Genomic DNA, 15,497 nt, shown 5'->3' on the forward strand with positions numbered 1-15,497 from the left:
AAGTCTTGAGTTTAACTATTGGAGTATTCTGTGGACAAAATATTGACCAGCAGAGGAAAGATCAAAAGGTCAGAAAACGAACTGTGTTGTCCAAATTAGGTTTCGCTATTCCCTAGGTGCTACTATCCATTTCAATGGCTACACAGATTCCACAGACAAAATGTACAATTAAAAATGTATTAAAGAAGTTAACAGAAGTTGTAATGCCAGTGAGAAATGCTCAGTATTGATGTTTATCAGCACGTTACAAAGTTTTTTCTACATCTAATAAATGCTCAAAGGGCATAACCACTCTGCTGGAAGCCTCAACCCAAATGGACTCAGCTCAAGCGCTGTGGATCAGCAAACCCAGTTCCCTATATCAAGGGCCCAGAGGCATCCTACTCCAGTAAACCTCAGCCCAAAAGGCACTCCAACTTCACTTCCTTGAGTCAGCAGGCCCAGCTTTCCCAATTAAATGCCCAGTGGCATCCTATTCCACCAGCTAGCCTCCTACCCAAAAGCACTCAACTTGCTCTGTGGGTTGGGAAGTCCACCACTCTTGTTCTGTGCTCTGGCTGCTGGTTCTGCTGCTGCTCCTCTGGATCCAGAAGGTTCACGGCACCAGGGATTTCTGGCCCAGAAGGCATGCTTCTCTCCTGTCTCTTGTTAGTAATGAGACCCTTCCTCCTATTTCTCGGAGGTCTCATTTTATATTCAGCAGGATGACATCCTAGGGAATCCTATTTACAATTACTCACAAGTGAATCCAATCAGGATATTTCCCCACTTCCTTACCAGAGCGGTGCAGGGAGAAGTGGTTTGGTGGGAGTTAAGAGACTTTGGCTAGAATAGCCACTTTAAATAATTCACTGCACCAGCAGGTATACACGCAGTCTCTACATCAAAAAGAATTTGTCAACATTCAATCATTTCAACAGATAGTATATGATTCAGAACTGATGGTATTAAAGGAAGAAGTCCAAACCGCACTGAAGGCATTGGCAGAAAACAGGCTCTAAGAATTCAAGGGTGCTGCGATGTTTTAACAAGTAGATATAATGCTAGAAACACGTTATATCAAGATATTTGGAAGACAGCTATTTGGCCAACCGACAGAAGAAACCCCTATTTATGCCCATTGCATAGAAAGGGAGTCTAACCTAGTGACGAGCTTAATGCACAGAATCAATATCACACACAAGTAAAATGTTGCTGACTCTAAGTCAACATGGTTGCAGCAATTCGGAGGGGAACTGCCAGAAAATCCAGCTGAGTTTACCAGAGGACAATGGAAGAGAGATAGCAAGATGACAGGAGGGTCTGGACTAAAAGCAGACAATACCAGAAAGAAGTTTACCTTTTTTTTTTACTGACACTGGAAAGGATTTTGATTGTGTGGATCACAAATGACAGACAACATTACAATGAATGGGAATTACAGAACACTTAATTATGCTCATGAAGAACCTGTACATAGCCCAACAAGCAATAATTCAAACAGGACAAGACGATGCTGTGTGGCTTAAAATCAAGTAACATGCACATAAGGGTTGTATCCTTGCACTGTACTTATTCAAGCAATATGCTGTACAAGCAATCCAAAACTATAATCCAGACTATATGAAAATGAACAGAGGTTCCTAATTGGAGGAAGACTCATTAACAACCTGGAATATGCAGATAATATCTCCTTGTTTACTGAAAGTCAACAGGACTTGAATCAGTGAAAATCAAAAGACTAGATCCTTCAGTATGGAATACACCGCAACATAAAGAAAACAAAAAACAACTGGGCCAATCAGCACCACCATGACAGAGGGGAAAGTACTGACAGTGTCAGAGATTTCACTTTAGACGTTGGATCTACAATCTAAAGTCACGGGCACAGCAATAAAGAAATTAAGTGATATATTTGGCAAATTTGCAACAAACAGTCTCTTTCAAGTGTGAAAAAGCAAAGATGTCATTTGAAGACTAAGATGCACCTGAAACAGCCCATTGTATTTTCTTTCTTTGTTGGTGGTTGGTTTTTTTTCTTTTTTTTCCCCATTGTATTTTCAAACACCTCATTTGTATTTAAAAGCTGGACAATGAATAGTGTGGCAGTTACATAATTTCCTTTCAACTTGAGCGAAAGAATTGGGAGTCTAGCCTGTCAATCAGGTCACAGGCAATGAGACCTCTGTGTGGGCATGGCCTTCTCCTGAGGATTCTGGGAACTCCTGTCTTCCTCCCTGGAGGCACACACTCTCTCTGTTTCACATTCCTGTTGACAAGCCACATGGAGGCATACTGATGGAGCCTGAGCCCTGGAGCTAGAAGAGCAATGTGGAGACCCACACCAGGGTTGAGATGCTTCCACTGCCACTGGACCTAAAAATCTTTCCACCCACTGGCCTGTGATCTTCCTGCATTTGGCATCATTTCATGGCTGCATGAGTCTAAAAAGGAATTTATGGATTGTATCAGACATATGGGGTAATATTGGACTTATGGACTTGATCTGGACTAGGCTGGGATGTTTTCTCAATATACTATTGCTCTTTTATATAAAGCTCTTTCTTATATCTATATGAATATCAGTGAATTGTTTCTCTAGTCAACCCGGACTAACATAGATATAGAATACAAAAGAAGAAGCAATGCCTTCGAATCTCAGTTTTGGCAAAGAATATTAAATGTACTGTGAACTGCCAAAGGGACAAACAAGTCTGCCACGGAAAAAGTACCACCCAAATTCTCCTAAGGCAGGAGGATGGCAAGGCTTCGTGGCATGTAGTTTGGGCGTGTTAACAGGAGAGCTGAGACCCTGGAGGAGAGCACTGTGGCTGGTAAGTCAAGGGCCAGTGAAAAAGAAAGATGCTCGGGGAATGGACTGACACAGTTGATGCAACCATGGTCTCCAACAGAGGAAGGAGGATGAGGATGGCGCAGGACGGGGCAGTCCTTTGTCCTGCTATACATAGGGCAGCTGGGTCAGAACACATCCAGCGCACCTATCAGCAGCAACTCCACAGAACTGCCTGCACATAGTTCTGACTGGCATTACAGCCTGTTAACTTCTCTTATAAAGCCTTTAATCAGAAATTTCGTCTGTGATTTCTATTTAGGCGTTGCAATGGGTTACTAGAACCTGGAGATAAAGTGGAGAATACTAGTGAAACCAGCATACACAGCTTACGTTAAAAACAAAACAAAACAAAATCCTGTTTAAACATGTCGCTCTGATCATGTGACAGCAGACAAGTTCTCTCAGTAATCCACTTGTCTTAGTCTCGGTATTCGGTTGCTAACCGCAAGGTCAACAGTTGGAAACCAGCAGCAGCTCCACAGGAGAAAGATGAGGCTTTCTACTCTCAGGGAGAGTTTCAGGATTTAAAATCTCAGAAACCCACAGGGCCAGTTCTACTCTGTCCAAAGGGCGTGATGAGCTGGACTCTACTCGCCGGCAGTAAGCTGTTAGTCTCACTAGGGTGACTTAAACAAAGGGCAAATCAAAACAGCCACTTCCCGGGGATCTACTTGGAGAGTTAAAGTCAAGGCAAAGAGAACATATGGCAAATGCGCTTTGAGATTCCAAAGGAGTCATTTTGATCGTTTTCCTGAAGGACACAGGACAACCACAGGGGCTATGAAGAAGTGTTAAGACAATGGACAACTGCTTTAGTGGGGGGAAAAAAGGTGTACAAGGAGATGTTTTTCCATTCAACTATGCACCTGCTCTGCTTTGAGAGTAGCAAAGGTGTCCTACCTACAATAACTCTGTTGAGAAACCTTACCCCATTCACCTTCCAACTCTGATCTTGCCCCTTCAGACTTCAGTTCCCCAAACACAAGGAACGCTGGAGAGGAACGTGGTCCGAGTCCCTGGAGCATGTCAAGACTGCTGTTTAGAAGTGGCACACATCAAAGGCCACGGAATTCTCCATGGACGGTGAGAGAAGAAAACACCAGCTCTGGAAGCATGCTGACCCACATGGCAGATACGACCAGAAACACCATACAGGGGCATCAAACAGGGCATGGGAAAATCCATTTTCCTCTCATTTCACTTTTCCACAAATGTTTTGAGCCCTCATGGATTCACAGTTTTATATTTTTGCTTAATAAAGGCTTCCATGATTTTGCAAAATCCTTTTTGACTTACCCTCAAATACAGGCTGTCCTCAGTTTACAACATGGTTCCTTTCCAACAACTTTTCTGTCAGTCAGTTCTGACAGAAAGTGGAATAGCTCATTTTTTCTAGTTATTATTATTGTTGTTGCCTTTAATAATCCATTACCTTTACAGATCAGACCTTTGTCCTTTGGAGTTTAAAATATTACATCTAAGAATGCTAACATCAGCAAACTATGCACTGTAACAACATATTACTAACAGTAAGAGACTAAAAAAAGTCTAAATGTGGTTCATCGAAACTTGAATATACCATAAACTGCGATAACATGTACTTATCCCAGTCAGCTGTGGTCAAGTCAACGACAGACCCACGATAACTTCATGACTTCAGACTAAAACACTGCCTGATGCTGTGTCATCCTCACAATTTGTTGTCAATTGGATCACCGTACCAGATTGTTTATTAGCCAGTTTTTAAAAATAAATCACCAAGCCTTTCTTCCTAATCTGTCTTAGACTGTAAGCTTTGCAGACACTTGTTTAAGATCATAGCAACACCAAAGACTCCACTGGCCGACAGATGATTGTTCATGGGGTGTATTTGCTAAGAATCAACCCCAGGTCTCCCACGTGGCAGGAAAGAATTCTAATAAGCTAGCACTACCCCCACATTGCAGTCATATTGCCTATAAACTCATTTTAGCAAAGGGAGTGTTGCAAAATAATCTTTTTTTTTAAAAGAACAGCAAAAATAACAAAGATATCTCTAAGGTGAACCAGAGGCAAATAGAAAATAAAGATATACAAGGTGCAAAAAATACCAACAACAACAATGGAATGGTGCTGGACTGAGTGGAGCTTTCATAACACGCATTTTTGCCACTAGGAGAGCATCGAGCAACCCACTCTTAAGTTAGTGTCCCCAGTGGCATTACCTGGGAAGGTTCTCTGGTCACAGTGAATTGTTTCATAAAAGCAGTTTCCATTGAACCTTATTTTTGTGATGGCCAATTTAAAGAGAACAGCATGCAGCTGTGAAATTTTGTTTCCTGCTCAGAAAAATGCCAGAGAACCTGTTGTGATGTTGAACACAGCTTACACGGACAGCACTAAGGGAAAAACTCAAGGGTATGAGTCGTTTTCTCGTTTCAAAAGAGGTGAAATGTCTACTGATGAAAAACCTCATTCTGGACATCTGTCAACTTCCCGAACATAAGAAAATGTTGATTCCTAGTGCATTTGGAGTTCGCTCCCCCTGTCAAACTGTTAATTAAACTTTCTCGTTACAGCAGTGGTTCTCAACCTTCCTAATGCCCCAACCCTTCAATACAGCTCCTCATGTGGTGGTGACCCCCCAACCATAAAACTATTTTCGTTGCTACTTCGTAACTGTCATTTTGATACTGTTGTGAATCAGGCGACCCCTGTGAAAGGGTTGTTCGACCCCCAAAGGGGTCATGACCCACAGGTTGAGAACCACTGTATCAAAGGTTGTGAAAAGATTTAGTAAGAGTGTCCAACAAAAAAGACCTGATTGTGGCAGACAGGGGACTGGTTTTGCCACCACAAAACGCACCTGCTCACACAGCCATCTCAGTGCACCAGTTTGGGGCAAAAAACACCATGCCTCTCTTGTCCCATGCACCTTACTCACCTGACCTCACTCCATGTGACTTGTTTTTGTTCTGCGAATGCAGAGGGACATGAAAGGACAGCGACTTAATGACACAGAAGAGGTGAAGAAAAACACGAGGAAGGTGCTATCAGCCATCCAAACAGATGAGTTTGAAAAAATGTTTGCAAGAATAGAATCGCAGCTTTGTCAAATGTATCAAGGGAATGGAGAGTACTTTGAAGGTGATACGTTTGTTTAATTTTTAAAAAATTTAATACATAGCTTTGAAAAGATGTTTCCAGTTTTGGGGGGTACCTCCTCATAGAAATGGATTTGGGGATCCTAACAATTCTGTTCTGATCTAAGAGCAATTAGTTCTTATGACATGGCCCTGCTCAGTACATGCCTTCAAGAAGGAAACACTGAAGATCTGAGTGCAACAGCAAAGCCTGGTGAGAAATCAGATGGTGCCTGGCTATCAGAAAAATAGTGTCTGGGATCTTAAAGGCTGGCTTTCAAACAAGCTGTTATTGAAGGGACAGGTTAACTACACCCACATGGGAGCAGCACACCAACATGAGTGATCCAAAGATTGTAAATAATATAATCCAAATCCAAAGGGGAGAAGAGTATCAGGGCTTAAATTGTGAACACCTGCTTTTCAGAAAACTATGGATGACAGTGGAAGCCCAAAATGTCTTTGCAGGATCTACACAGGGAATAAGCCTCCAGGGGTTTCCTTCTGAGCATAATTGAGGGATGAGAATAACATGGTTATCAGGCAGAAAGTATTGTAGTGGCCATCATAGTAGATAAAACTGAAAAATCTGAAGAGAAAAAAAAAAAAAGGAACAGTGAGTCTTACAAAGTAAAGACTAACTAGTAGAGGGGTAAAAGAGAAGGTAACTCTGGCCAGAAACCTGACATTTTCAAGGAAGAAAGAGGGGCAATGGAGATAACGTACACAGAAAGGTAGAAAGTACCTTGAGGTAACAAGGGAAGCCAAAATAAAGAAAAGAATTTCAATAAGAAAGGATTGCCAACACCATCAAATAATTCCAAGGAAGCTGATGACAAATGAAAATAAGGCAATGGATGTGGCAATGGAATCCATGTCAGCACCCTAAGTGAGACAAAAATTGTACTGCTGGCACACCAGTGGTGAGATCACAAGGCGTCGAAGGGATCAGGTATCAGGCAGAAAAGACTGAAAAAAAATCATAGCATTGTGAATGAGGGGGAGTGTGGAGTGGGGACCCAGGACCCATCTGTGGGAAATTGTGGACATCCCTTTGCAGAACGGTCACGGGGAGGAGATGAGCCAGTCAGGGTGCAGTGTAGCAATGATGAAACATACAACTTCCCTCTAGTTCTTAAATGCTTCCTGTCCCCACTACACAATTCTACCTTACAAATCTGGCTGGACCTGAGGATGTACACTGGTACAGACAGGAACTGGAAACACAGGGACTCCAGGACAGATGATCCCCTCAGGACCAGTGGTGAGAGTGGCAATACTGGGAGGGTGGAGGGAAGGTGAGGGAGAAAGGGGGAACCGATTACAAGGATCTACATAAAACCTCCTCTCTGTGGGGTGGACAGCGGAGAAGTGGGTGAAGGGAGACGTTGGACGGTGTAAGATATGATAAAATAATAATAATTTATAAATTTGTAAGGGTTCATGAGGGAGGAGGGAGCAGGGAGGGAGGGGAAAAATGAGGAGCTGATACCAAGGACTCAAGAGGAAAGCAAATGTTTTGAGAATGATGAGGGAAACAAATGTACAAAAGTTCTTGACACAATGGATGGATGGATGGATTGTGATAAGAGTTGTACGAGCCCCCAATAAAATGTGTTTTTTTTTTATTATACCGCTGTGAATAAAAAAGTAAGCAGAGAATAAAACAGGAACAGTTAATACAGCCTTCTCTTTTACTGGTAAAGGAAAGAGAAATAAAGCAAGTAGATTCAAAAAGGGGGCTGTTTTTGGTTTTTGTTTATTACTGTGGAAGCCAGACTTGTAAAAAATTAATTCAGACTTATTTTAGATAAGTTGACTTCACTATATCTACCTAATTATAAGTTTAAGAAACAATCGCTCTACAAACAATTACCTATGGATGATGAAATGAGATGACATCTGGGATAAGATTCACAATTGTTGTTACTGTTGGCAGGGCCCCATCAAAGGAATAATAATTATAATGAAAAGAGCAAAATACGACAGTTCTGAGTTGATAATTGTTTAACATGGGCTCATATGTTCTTCTCTCCTAACCTGAAGATGTTCAAAACATTTCACACACACAAAAATATTTTAAAAAAGAAATTTCTCTAAAAAAGTCTCTAAATCATATGCTCTTTTAAATGCTAAGTTGATGATACTGATTTTAATCAGAGCATTTTTAGAAAAATCATTTTATTGGGAGCTCTTACAGTTCTTATAACATCCCATACATCAATTCTATAAAGCATATGTACAAATATACGTATGCTGCCATCATCATTTTCTAAACATTTACTCCCTATTTGAGCCCTTGGTATCAGCTCCTCTTTTTTCCCTCCCTCCTCTAGAGCATTTTTAAAGCAAGTTATTATATATGGCAAAGATCATAAATATTGGATTACCTCAATTTTTCATCTGGTCCTGTAATTAACTGAATAAAAATAAAAACTGACTGCCATTGAGCCTATCCTGATTCAAAGTGATCCTTTAGGGCAAGTTATAACTGCCCCTGTGGGTTTCCGAAGCTGTATAGCTTTACAAGAGCAGAAAGCCTCATCTTTTGCTGGTGGGTTTGAACTGTTGACCTTGTGATTTGGCTGCCCAACACTCCTAATAATCTGAATAGGTTAAATAAATACTCTCTCTTTCCCAGATTTTCTTCTTACGCTGTACTTCAATCAAAACAACAGAGTGCAACAAAAATTGAACACATCAGCAGATGAGAATCCAACTGTTAAACCAAGCATTAAAGAGACTGACAAAAACAGCACCTCTCTTCTCATTTTTTGTTTTGGAAAAGAGTTACATTTTATTAAATAGATGTTGTTTTTATTAACATGTATTTATTCTTTTTAGATGGATTAAATATTGAATTTCTAACACAGTAAATATCAATAGCTATATCACATATAAACTAAAAATCATTTTGGAGTCCTGAACATGTTAAGAATCTAAAGGCTTCCTGAGACTCTTTGTTTGAGAGAACCACCATAGGGCTTTGTTTTGTTTCGTTTTTAATAAATGATTTTATTGGGGCCTCTTACAGCTCTTATAATAATCCATACATCAATTGTATCAAGCACATTTGCACAAATGTTGCCATCATCATTTTCAAAACATTTTCTTTCTATGTGAGCCCTTGGTATCAGCTCCTCTTACTCTTTTACAAAACCTGGCAAAGTTTTTGCCAGGTAGTTCATGCCCTCGAGTCATTCACAATTAAGTGAGCGTACTGGCAAATAAACGGATATATTCACACAGATCAATCACATGCCTCTGATGAACACAATACAAGTGTAATTCCAAATACTAAATTTAGGGAGACTACATGGAAAGACTGAATTCAAGAGGGCCCAGATAGATTCAACTAGCTACAGGAGAGAGCAGAGCAGTCAATGAATGGGTCTGTTTGAGCAAGAGGAAGAAGATGGGAAAATAGTTCCATGAGAATATTTGGGAACATGACTGGGGAATAGCAGGGTAGCGGGGTAGCAGAAGTGTGGTGGGTGCTGCAGTGAAAAAGGGGTCAAGTACCATATATAGTCATGTATAAGCCAAGTTTTTCAGCACATTTTTAATGCAGTTTTTGTGGTAAAATTAGGTGCCTAAGCTGGTATTTGGGTTGGCTTATCCTCGAGTATATACAGTAATTAAGCCACCCACCACTGCCATTGCCAACAATTCAATTCCACCTCACAGTACTCCTATATAAGCTTTCCGGGGCTGTAAATTGTTAGAAGCAGATAGCCTCATCTTTCTCATAAGGAGCAGCTGGTAGTTTTGAACCATTGACCTTGTGGTTAGCAATCCAATGCTTACCTGACAGTGCCACCAGGTCACAGTGAATGCCAAATCTCACAATTAAAATGTGGGCTCTGAAATGAATGATGAAGGGCTGGAGCATGGTATTGAGCAAGAAACTATTACGATCAGATTTTTGCTTTGAAGTATAACCCTAAGCAGTCTACAGAGCAGAATGTACACTGAAGAAAAGAACCAAATACAGGGAGCTGCATCTGGAGGGAAAACTATCAAGAACCTACATGGGGTAGAAAGTGAAAGGCCCCCAGGGTGTGGCAACAGATAGGATCTGCCAAGGGAGGAGGGAAGAGGAGTGGGGCACATGGCTTCTCAGCTTGAACAAAGTTGGTAAAGGTGGTGCCACGTTCTGAAACAAGGGTAACAGAAGATGCAATTTTCTGGACATGAATTTGATGGGAATACACGAAATGTTAAGACATCTTTGGAACAGTGGTTTGGAAATGCTAGGCAAGAAGCTAGCAGATGATTTTTTCTTAACCTGCATAAAGATGAGAGGTAGAACCAAGGAACCTATACAATATAGAAAACAAGAATGGAGTGAGTGGATCAAAGAGTCTGGCGTTCTGCGAGAATGTGAAAAGTGAAAAGAAATGAAGAGAAAAATAAAAAAGGTGGGGGGTGGAGATAAGTCAAAGACCCAAGGCCGTGCATGACCACAGAAGGCCAGGCAGGAAAGAGTTTAAATGCAGGAGGATAAATTGGTCAGTAATTGAAGCAGTTAGGTAGAATAATGATCTAAATGAGGGCAGTGGACCTATTTATTATTAGGAGGTTACAGAGTAGGTACTGTTGAGTGTTTAGGGGCAGAACAAGGATTACAATGATGTCGAACGGATCACTGAAGACAAATGGGTGCATAAGCAAATGTGGCGAAGAAAGCTGATGGTGCCCAGCTATCAAAAAGTATAGCATCTGGTGTCTTAAAGGCTTGAAGGTAATCAAGCGGCCATCAAGCTCAGAAGCAACAAAGCCCACATGGAAGAAGCACACCAGCCTATTCAACCACGAGGTGTCAAAGAGATCAGGTATAAGGCATCATCAGAACAAAAAATCTTACCATAGTGAATGATGGGGGAGTGCAGAGCGGAGACCCAGAGCCCATTAGTAGGCCACTGGAGATCCCCCTGCAGAGGGGTCTCGGGGAGGAGATGAGCCAGTCAGGGTACGATGTAGCAACGATGAAAAATACAACTTTCCTCTAGTTCCTAAATGTTTCCTCCCCGCTCCCACTACCATGACTCGAATTCGACCTTGCAAGTCTGGCTAGACCAGAGGATGTACACTGGTACAGATAGGAACTGGAAATACAGGGAATCCAGGGCGGATGAGCCCTAAGGACCAGTGGTGTGAGTGGCAAAACAGGGAGGGTAGAGGGAGAGTGGGTAGGAATGAGGGAACCGATTACAAGGAACCATATGTGACCTCCTTCCTGGGGGACGGACAACAGAAAAGTGGGTGAAGGGAGATGTCGGACAGGGCAAGATATGACAAAATACCAATTTATAAACTATCAAGGGCTCATGAGGGAGGGGGGAGCGGGAAGGGAGGGGAAAAATGAGGACCTAATGTCGGGGGTTTAAGTGGAGAGAAAATGTTTTGAGAATGATGTACAAATGCGCTTTACACAATTGATGTGTATATGGATTGTGATAACAGTTGTATGAGCCCATAATAAAATGTTAAAAAAAAAAAAAGGATTACAATGAATCTGGGTGCATGGTCTCATTAGCAAGGTGTCTGGAACCTGACATAATTGACCACAGCTACATAAAGCTATATTTCCAAACATTTCTCTTTTTGTGTGTGCTTCAATTTTAATATTTTTCATAAAAATATCTCCCTAAAAAACCCTATTATTTTTAGCAAATTTATTTCAGACAAATATAAAATACTCGTTCTTATTATTTAAACAGAACACTGGCATTTTTTAAAAGATTTTTTGGGGGGCCAAAAAATATTACACTTTGAATCTGAACTTTTACAGTATCTTTATTCTTAACATAGGAGTTCAGGTGTCACAGTGTTTAAAGCGCTTAGCTACTAACTGCAAGATCAAACCTACCGACCTCTCCAGGAGAAAAAGAGATGGTACTCGGGTCCTGTCAAGAAAACAGCCTAGGAAACCCAATGGGGCCGTTCTACTCTGTGCTACTGGGTTACTATGAGTTGAAATGTTTCAAAGGCAGTGGTTTTTTAATTTTTACCATAGATAAATGTACGGTACATTTTAGTGCAAATCCAACAAATGACATTTTTTTTTTTTAAAAAACAAGACTTACTTCCCAACCCCTTTTATTGGCAATACCAAGCACAATGTAAGATCAAATTCGATTCTCACAAAATCAGGTGGCTTCAAACATTTTCATGGGAAAAAAAATCCATGATCTTTTCATTCCTTTATGGCCTAATTTTTGGAAGCCCCCTTTTATTTACATCAAATGTGTATTGAATTTGACCTGTGTTAAGCAAAGGAGTCTTGGGGCTTAGGTGTCGGGGTTCTAACCACAAGGTGGAAGCCAGGCAGGCACACAACAAGAGAAAGATGAGTCTGCCTCTGTAACCACTGTCAGGCTCACTCGGGGAAGCTTGTGTGTAAATCAAAACAAAAAACCCACCTATTTCATGAGTATAATCTAGAAAATAATCATTTGCTTTACAAAAAGAGATTCTCCCCTTACAAAAGAAAATACTTTTTAAAAAAGCAAGAAACTACTAGTGTTCCTTTAAATGGTAACCTCTCCCAGGATAGTAAAAAGTTATCACTCAATATTTAACTTGACTTACACAAAATGTTATAGGAATATATTTGTTTAAGGCACATAAGTATGTATTAAAACAGGTGGTTGTTAATTGCCTTTGAAGGCAAGAAGGTCCAGGAGGTGTCCCTGGCAGGAGAGGCCGTGCACTGAGCAGAATAGGAATCTGTGCGAGAGACAGCTTATCTATCTACAGAAAGACAGAAGGTCCTACAGCTCGGATCTGAGTCTTTAAAAGGGGAAGGGGGAAGGAGATACTTTGGAATTCTACATCGGGCAAAGGTTCGGGAGCCAGCTCCCATGGGAGCAGCTCTCCTCTCTACCCCTCACTGCTTGAGCCACCTGAGCAAGTTCTTCAGACCTCAGAGCTCTCGGCTGTGAAATCAAAATGAAAGAATGCCTTGTAAAATACTGTGTTTGACTTACAGTTGGCCCCCAAGAATTGTAATACTCTAGGACCATTTTAAGGAGTCCCGAGGCACAGTGGGCTGCTATGTGCAAAGTCAGAAGTTTGAAACCACCAGAGCCTCCTTGGAAAAAGGATTCTACTCCCGTGAAGAGTTACCGTCCAGGAAACCCACAGGAGCAGTTCTGTCCTGCTCTAAAGTGTCACTATAATTCAGAATAAATTTGATGGTGGTGAGTTTGGTTTGGAGTTCAAGGGTCATTTTACTTCACTCAGTCAATCCATAATTAAAACATATTGCCATTTTTTAAACAATCTGGCATAAACTTTTGACTGCCCAGTCACGTTGACCTGCTCAGCTGTCTGCATATTCTGAAACTTCTAATCTGTATCAGGATTCTAGAGAACAGGACCAAAGTCTAAGAGATTCTGGACTAGTTCCTGTAATAAATAACTGTCCACCTTCTGACATACTAACGTGCCTGTTAGCAGGCTAACTCCATTTTCACCAATCACTCAATAAAATCACCAAACTTAATTATTAGTTGATAGATTTCTAATGTACGCTGCTGTCCTCAAGAACAGACTTCTCTTATCGCTTCTCAGTCTTTTGGCTAAGATCAAGTGTAGTATCTGTTCTTATCAGTTTAATATCTGATACGTCCTTTATCCGAGGACAATATATTAAATGGATTTTTGGAATTAGGAGATGGAATAGGAGCTTGCTCCATCCACTCCACACATCAACCTGGTATTGAGGTACCTCCAGTAACAGTGCACTCCCTTGGGGGAGAAAAAAAAGAACAGACTTCTCAGTAAAATTTACTCCTATAAAATATAAATTTCTGATTGAAAAGTGTTTTTGGGTTTCTAAAACATCTAGAGTGATATCTGGTTACAGCATCGAGCTCCTTAAATTTCCAGACACATCACCAACCCAATACATGGTAGAAAAGTCTCTGAAACAAATATATGCCTTTCCAAAGAATCATTTGAATACATGGCAAGCTTTAACCTTCACACTAATGTTTCCTCCACCATCTCAGTAAGCAACACAAGCAAAGGTTTTATATATAAAATCCCAAGGGACATAGAAATCACCTCACTTTTCTAAGCTGCCAGGTCAACAATGATGCACAGGAAAAGAATACCGTATGACTGCATATACTTCATTCTTCCCCAAATACTAAGTCCAAAAGAATAACAGAGGCAAATCATGCCCACAAGCCACAATACAGCTGGCTCATCTAATTTTAGAAAAAAAATAACAAGGAACAGGAAAAAAGTTCTCTCTGGTCTAACTCAATCCTTAAATCAGGGAAATTTGAATACCATACCAAGGAAAAATAAACAGCCTCAATTCTTTCCTGCAGGATACTTATCCTAATCAGTGTCAAATAGAAATAAACAAGATGTTTACAAATGATTCCATAGAAGTCTGAACTCTCCCCTTTTGAGGGGAAAATCCACTTACAAAGAAAATATCTAAATGTGTGATTTTCAAGCACAAATGTGAAAGAACTTACTTGTTTTGCCTCCTTGACCAAAGGCAAAAGACTCAATTATAAAAATGCATACATCCAGAGGTACACATACATGTTAAAATCTCAGCGGCAGAAGCTTGTTCTTTGATTGACAGCTCCATCCTACACAACGTGGCTCATTCTTTTCTGTAGCTGAGAACTCCACCACTATATCACCTAGGCTCAACAGCTCCTGCTTAATCTGTATAATATCTGTCTTTCTGTTCTCCTGAGGTCCCCAGGTTCAGAAAGAGATATCATAGGATGTAGTCTAATTGTCTTTGAGAAAGTACTGCTCATGTACTAGGGCTCTTTGCACCATCGCTTCAAAGAAGGAAACATTTTCTTTAAATAACCCACTGGAATTTATTCAAAATAAAGAGCCTGAATTGATACCTTTAGACAGAACAAAGAGTAACTCAGTAAAACTGGCATTAGTGAAAGCAAAGTGCAATCTATTTTCACAGAAATTTAATGTGACCTTGAAAGAGCTTGTGGAGGAAGAACAATTACAATTAAACCTGCAAAAGCAAGAAGCTACAAGGTGGAAACCCGTGAGAAAAGAAAAACTCAAACTTTTCACCAAGACAAGTGATAGAAAAGTGGCACGCCCTGTCCGAAGTGGAAACATGCAAGACCCAGAAAGCCACGCAGTGCCAGCGAGTGCCCGCTCTCACAGCTCCACCGTGTGCAGCACATGGCAGCCTTGCTTCCATGAACCCTTAACAAAAGAGGGTGCCTTCTCACCTTTTGGGTATCCAGAAAGTCTAAGGAAATAGAAACTATAAATTCCAAAGGGCAAAGAACTAGTTAAGTTTACTTACCAACTTTTTTTTTAAAAATTAGTCATTGAAGACATTTCTTTTCATGTGAGAAAATATTTATTTCCTTAGACCAAAGCTATCTAAAGATGAAAATTTTCAAAAATCTCATCAAAGCATAACAATATGTTAATGTAAGTGTTGTTTTTAAAAAAAAAAACAGGCCTAGAGTATGTTTCCCATTGGGTTATAAAGAACATTAAAAGTCCCTAAATAATTGCTCAGT

General features: G+C 40.6%; 1 protein-coding gene and 1 non-coding gene across 5 annotated transcripts in view; one reads left to right on the plus strand and one right to left on the minus strand.

Annotated features, from left to right (window-relative positions):
* Positions 1–15,497, minus strand: part of MYO6 (myosin VI) — a 185,029-nt gene that overhangs the window by 160,794 nt on the left and 8,738 nt on the right. The window lies entirely within an intron of this gene.
* On the plus strand, positions 13,522–13,712 carry LOC115871173. Its single transcript, XR_004047145.1, has one exon. It is a non-coding gene; the product is annotated as a U2 spliceosomal RNA (small nuclear RNA).

The sequence above is a fragment of the Echinops telfairi genome, unplaced genomic scaffold, assembly GCF_000313985.2.
Source record: "Echinops telfairi isolate 266 unplaced genomic scaffold, ASM31398v2 ScPeMD7_3533;HRSCAF=4204_0, whole genome shotgun sequence".
NCBI lineage: Eukaryota > Metazoa > Chordata > Mammalia > Afrosoricida > Tenrecidae > Echinops > Echinops telfairi.